General features: G+C 39.0%; 1 pseudogene; it reads right to left on the bottom strand.

The window, feature by feature from the left end:
* Positions 1-917: 917 nt before the first annotated feature.
* LOC116234688 (palmitoyltransferase ZDHHC1-like) lies at positions 918-2,072 on the bottom strand (annotated as a pseudogene).
* Positions 2,073-6,651: the final 4,579 nt, after the last annotated feature.

Genomic DNA, 6,651 nt, shown 5'->3' with positions numbered 1-6,651 from the left:
GGGGAGGCTTCTGTGGAGCAAATCTCTACACGCAGACATGGAGAAGCCCACTGCGCCTGAGGGAGGCAGCCTGTGGAAAGCCCATATAGGATCAGATGGGGAAGGACAGTGTCCTATGGTAGGGATGCCACAATGGAGAATAGAGAGAAGATGAGACAGAAGAGAGTTGAGGGGGAAAGATGATTTACTTTGCCTTTAGTTTTCACTGCTCTAAGCTATTATCAGTAGTAAATAAATTACATCTCCCATGTGCTGAGGCTGTTTTGTCCATGTCAGTAACTGAGGAGTGATATCCCTTATCTCCTTATCTCAGTCAATGAATTTTTTCCACTGTGTTTTCTCCCCTTGTTCTGCTGAGGAGGGAGAGTGACAGCTTTGCTACCAATTGCTATTAAGACCCCACAGTTGCTTGGATGCTAGGAAGGAATTTCATAGAATCATAGAATCATAGAATCACTCAGGTTGGAGAAGACCTTAAAGATCATCAAGTCCAACCATGACCTCACCATACTATCCTAACAACCCTCTGCTAAATCATGTCCCTGAGCACCACATCCAAACAGTCTTTAAACACATCCAGAGATGGTGACTCAACCATCTCCCTAGGGAGCCTATTCCAGTGCTTAACAACCATTTCTGTAAATAACCTTCCTGATATCCAACCTAAACTTACCCTGATGCAACTTAAGGCCATTTCCCCTTTCCTGAGAGGTGAGTGAAATGAAGAAAAAAATGATGCAGCAGGGCTTTTGCTGCCTCTCAGATGTGTGTGCTGGAAGTTGGAAAGCATCACACACAGGGATGCTGCTGTCACCAGAAAATGAGTTGCTGGAGTGAAAAGCTTTGAACAGAAACACACAAATAGAACATCTTGCTTCATAAGTCTGTGAAGCAAGTCTGTGGCTTTGGAAGGATGATCACTCAGGCACTGTGGTGTTTGTCCTTTTATCCTTTAAGCATGGGTCATGCCTGCCCAGATGCTGTTTGCTGGTGTATTTTCTGTGCTGTGGCTCAGAGGTGCTCCCACCAGGCTGGGGGTGAGAGACATGAGCTTCTCCAAGTTACAGATTTTGCTCCACATGTCTGTCTTGCTGGCAGCTTTTCCTTTTCATCTTGTGCCAGAATGCAAACTCTTCCCTTTGCAATATTTGGGATCAGGTGTGGACACGGGACAGCACTGAGGACTGCTTGAGCTGTTCTTATAAGAGCTGTGAAGAGCTGTGTTGCCAAGGTGAGTCTGAGCCACAGGAATCTCATCCTTGGACTCAGCAGTGATAGTCAGCTGGGGGTGCTCCTGCCTGCACTGCAGCAGGCAGGAGAATGGTGAGCACCAGGAGGAGAAGGCCGTGGGAGGAGGAGGTTGCATCAGCTGTGGCTGGAAACCCTTGACTGGGGGCTTGGAAAAGAAGCACCGTTTCCAGTGTGGTTTAGATCTTCTCTCCATCACTGAGGAAGAAGTCCTTAGCATCTTCTTTGTCCTTTTTTTCTGTATCTGCAAAGAGGCCACGAAGTGAAGAGATGGGAGGTCAGGAGAGGAGCTGTGTTCAGGATCAACTTCATCAGTGTGGACGTAGAGCTTTGAAAAGCATTTTTCTGAATTGACTGCTGAGAAGTCCTCTACCTGAACACCAGGGTCTGTATGGCCAGGGTTAGCTGAAAATCAGTCTGCTTCCTGACCTGAGTGACAAGGATCCAGCTGCTTATCTGCTTCTCTGGCTTCTTGCTGGGCGTGCTGCTGCAGGATGTACTCATATGTAGTCTGTTCCATATAAGATTGATGTGAAAGGTCAAGAGGTGGTCTAGTAGGCTCACAGTCACCAGACAAGACAGATCTTATCCTGATGTTTTTTGAAGGTTTTTTCTGCTGAAATCTTCCTTGATGACTACCCGAAGCCCCAGACATTTTAAATGTTCACAGGATGTCTGCATCTTACCTACTGGTTATACCTATTTGAGTTAGATTTGAACATACCAACCTTGTAGCCTTCTGGCATCACTGACTGGGTAGATGGGGCAGAGCAGTGAATGACACATACCTTGACTTCATCAAGGCTTTTGATACTCTCTTCCATGGCATCCTAATAATAAAGCTGAGAAAGTGTAGGATAGATGAGTGGATGGTGAGGGGGTTGAGAATTGACTGACTGGCCAAGCTCAGAGGGTTGTCATCAGTGGTGCAGAGCCCAGTCAGAGACCTGTGACTAGCGATATTCCCCAGGAGTCGGTGCTAGGTCTTGTTCAATATCTTGATTACCTTGATGAGGGGATAGTGTCCACCTTCAACAAATATGCCAATGATACAAAACTGGGAGGAGTGGCTGACATGCCAGAAAGCTGTCTTGCCATTCAGCAGGACCAGGACAGGCTGGAGAGCTAGGCTATAAGAAACCAGATGAAGTTTAACAAAAGCAAGTGTAGAGTCTTACACCTGTGAAGGAATAACTGCCTGTATCAGTACAGGTTGGGGGATGACCTGCTGAAGAACAGGCTGCCTAGAGAGTTTGGGGAGTCTCCTTCTCTGGTGATATTCAAGACATGTCTGGATGCCTACATGTGCAACCTGCTGTAGTGAGTCTGCTTTCTCACAGGGGTTGGACTCAATGATCTCTGGAGGTCCCTTCCAAGTCCTACAATTCTGTGGTTCTCTGATTCTGCACAGATAACATTTCTTATGTCTTGACTGGTTACTTTCAGTCCTGTCATTCCTCTCCCAGTGCTGATTGCACTGTCCATATGTATAAACCACTTCATGCATGACTTCTGTGATAACTTTGACCCTCTTTGTTAATTTTCTGCACTACTTTTCCATTTCTACTATACCTCTTCAGTACAGGGAAACAGAACTGCTGGCATCACATGGAGTTACTACCACAACACAGATTTATAGAGATGCTAATAATACTTTACATTTATACTCTCTGCATTTTCTTAATGACTCCAAGCTATTTAGTAGTCTTTTAATGATTGAGTCAGCATTTTCAAAAAACCATCTTTTGCAAGTTCAGAACTCTTTTCGTTACTAATAACCTAATTCCAAACTTATTTCATACATACAGACTTTATATCCTGTATTGCTTACTTCATATTTATCTGCATTTAATTTAATCTTCTATGTTACTCAGGATTCTATCCAGCAGTGAGTAGGTAGCCCTTGTCCTTACCTGCCTGGAATGCTTAGTGTCATTATGTCTTTACAAGACCATTCGCAAATGTGCTGAACAGCACGGACTCCTGAGGGATTCCAGTTGTGAGCTACTTCTCACCTTTTCAATCTTTTATTTATCTACTTATATACAGGAGAATATTTACTTTTATCCTAGGAATATCTTAGTTTCTTTATCAGGCATTAGTGAGGGATTTTATGAAATATCTTCTGGTTACCAGTTGATATATCTTTTCCCCGGATTCAAGACTACTTAGGAAATTACAACAGATTTTCGAAACGTTATTGCCAATGCAGAAACTTGTTTAGTCAGTCTAAAATTCTTCTTTTTAGACTAATTGCTAATGGTGTGCACATAAGACTTACTGGTATGTGATTCCCTACATTTTCCCTTTGACTTCTGTAAAAAAATAGTATCATAGTGCCCATCATCTATTCCTGTGACTGTCAGTATTTTAAATGAAAGACTACATGTTGCAGTTAGTTGTTTGGGTATTTCATCCATGACTTATTTTAAAGCTCTTGGGTGAATACAGTCTGGTCCTCATGATTTGTTATTGTTCATTACAAGAAATTGGGATGTATGGATTAGACAAAATGCCTCTATATAGAAGGAGGATAGGTTGGGACTAAGGGAAATATCTTAAAATTAAAGACAAGTATTTTATTTGACATAAATGGCAGTAGAATGGGATTCAAAAAGAGGTACATGGTCAAAGACATGGTATCAGAGTATGACCTTAGCAGAAAAAAAAAAAAAAAAAAAAAGAGTAGATCTGACTGATTTGCCTAGGATATAGAAAAAGACACAGAAAAATAAAGTTTAAAAGTTAGGAGAACCTAGACAATGGAATGCAAAAAAAGTACTGAAGTGTTCATAAGAGTTTTAGGAAAAAAATCTGCATGTGAGAGCTTGATTGACCAAGCTAATATGTGAGTTTCAGTCAGAAGCTGATCACGAGGACAAGGCAGACACAAGGAAACTGCCTAAGTGTTGCAGTCTCTTCATCATTTACTGAGACTGACAGAAAAAGTTATAGAAGAGTGGGAGTTGAGGCACAATGGCTCAAATTGAAGGAAGGTTGTCTGCAGGCAGAGTTGTGCAGAATAAAGGAAAATCTTTATTCTGAACATGAGAGGGATTTGAAGGGAGACCCAAATGTCAGTTAATTGAAAGTAATGGACATTTTCTTTAGTACTGCCGATGCTGTGCTTTATTGATCTAGTAAAATAGTATTATTCTTAGCAAAGCTTTGCAAAGACAGTTTCATCTGGTCAGTCTTAAGTGTCCTGAAAAGCTGAGTTATTAAAAAAAAGGAGTTTCACCCAATTAATGTTGCTTTATGCCACTGAATGTAAGAGAAAAAAAAAAAAAAGGAAAATGCCTCCCAGGACAACTGTACTGTGTATTCCAGCTGTTGAAAGGGTCAATAGATAGAGCATCTGCAATTCAGAGATTTGAGAACATAACAACAAGTCTGTTCTTAAAGTACAAATGGCTCCTAATATCTTGTTTGTGAATGGTCAGTATTATCTCTTTAGCCAGATTCTGACCAAAAATGTCACCTTTATCACCTTCATTTTCTGTTCTTAGAATTGAATTAATACAGAAATGCTTCATCTCACTTTATAGATGTCTCAGTGAAGAAAAAGTTATCTTAGAAACTTGAAATACATTGTTAACTATACTCAGTTGCCTCTCACTCTCACTAAAATCCACTCGTAGTCATGGGAAATAAAAGGACTCCGGAAGGCACACAACAGTAAATAAGGCTACCATGAAATGCAGCGTGAACAAACAAGAATTGCTACAATCTTTCCATGCCTGAACAAGAAATAGTCAAACAGATGCACTTGCAATTTTCACTTAGTCATTAGGGGAAAAGAATTTATACAACTAAATCTTTTTCGAATATTTCATTCTGATAATTTACTTCCCAGATTTGGACTCTTCTCCCTGCACAGGGAATTCTCATGAAAGTGAGCTCTTCAAAACAAAACAAAACAAAACAAAACAAAACAAAACAAAACAAAACAAAACAACCATGAAATCCTAAAACTTTCCATCGTGTAATTTTTTAAGCATTACTTTTACCAATTGCATTGTCAGAGTATTATGGGTGTTCACCTAAAAACAGTCTAGCTGGATCTCTCGACAACTTTAAATAGAAGAGGAAGTAAATCCAAAAGACAGTGAAGTGTTTTTACTAATGATATTAATGCTTCTTTTGTGTATGGAGGCTATTATATTTGAAATAATGTGAGAAAGAGTATTTTATTTAGAATAATATTAGCTGAATTTATAAAAAGCATGAGGACTTTGGAGATAGATTATTAGTTTTGAAAGGAGTATTCAGTTGATAAGTCTTGAAACAAAAGCCAGACTATTATATATACTAAAGACGTTTGGATGAGATTATGATTTTTATTTATTTATTTATTTATTTAGTATTCAGACTTTTGGATGGATTTCACTTAAATTTTATTGGTGGAATCAGAGTTTCCTCTTTCAGCTTCACTTTTGCAAATGCTACTTTTCAACTGACACTTAATTCAAATGGTAAAAACATTTTTACAAATAAAGTCACTGATTTGATTTGTAGATATAATTCTCAGAAAAATCCCACTGCTGCCTGTGCCCCAGTCCTAAATGCATTATATGCAAATAAAGTAGATCAATGAGTCTGTGAATTCTGTATGAGTTATCACGGCTATTTATTTCCATGCGTTCTTTAACTTCTATGTTCAGAATAAAAAATGAAGTTTACGTAGTTTTAATTCCATATGATTTTTCTGAATTGAAATTATTTAGAGAAATCTTTGGAAAGTACAGAACCAGGGATTTTAAAAAAGCAGTTAATTGTTCATATAGCTACAGTGATTTGCCAGTTTTTCAGTCAAATAATAGCAAATTCAATTTCTCTGTGTTGTGGGAGAAAAAAAAAAAAGATGTCTGAGAAGGAAAGTCTAATCAAATTCAACTGCCAACAAAGTAGCTGGTTCAAAGATCTGACACATACATATTACACTTAGGTGTGCATGAAAAAGATGGGCTTTGGGGTCTATTTAATGACTTTTTCTGTCTAGTATTAATTAGTAATAAGATATGATTCTATCAGACATCTGGTGTCTAATCTACAGTTCCTTAGTCAGGCAAAGATGTACCTGTGTGCAAAAAATTGTGATGCTATTAAATATAATGTGTGAACAATTAACACAGTGCAAATGATTTTGTTTCATTTCAATTAGTAGTATTAGAGAAGGAAAATGTGGTGTTGGCAAATACCTTTTTGTGAGCTCTGGAAAAGATCAGCTACAACAAGCAAAGCACTTTCATGTGGAAAAAAAGAAAACAACCCTTGAAGTGTCCAATGAATATTTCATAGCACTTGCAACTTGCAGAGTGTTCTAACATGTCTCTTTGTACTCTAGTCAGCACTGGGTTAGAGAACGTCATCTTTGCTCATATCAGTAAACATCGGTCACAT

Source organism: Phasianus colchicus, chromosome Z (genome assembly GCF_987193195.1).
Source record: "Phasianus colchicus chromosome Z, bPhaCol1.hap1.1, whole genome shotgun sequence".
Taxonomy (NCBI): Eukaryota; Metazoa; Chordata; class Aves; order Galliformes; family Phasianidae; genus Phasianus; species Phasianus colchicus.
The sequence above is the reverse complement of the archived record's forward strand: the minus strand, read 5'-3'. Positions and strand labels throughout refer to the sequence as shown.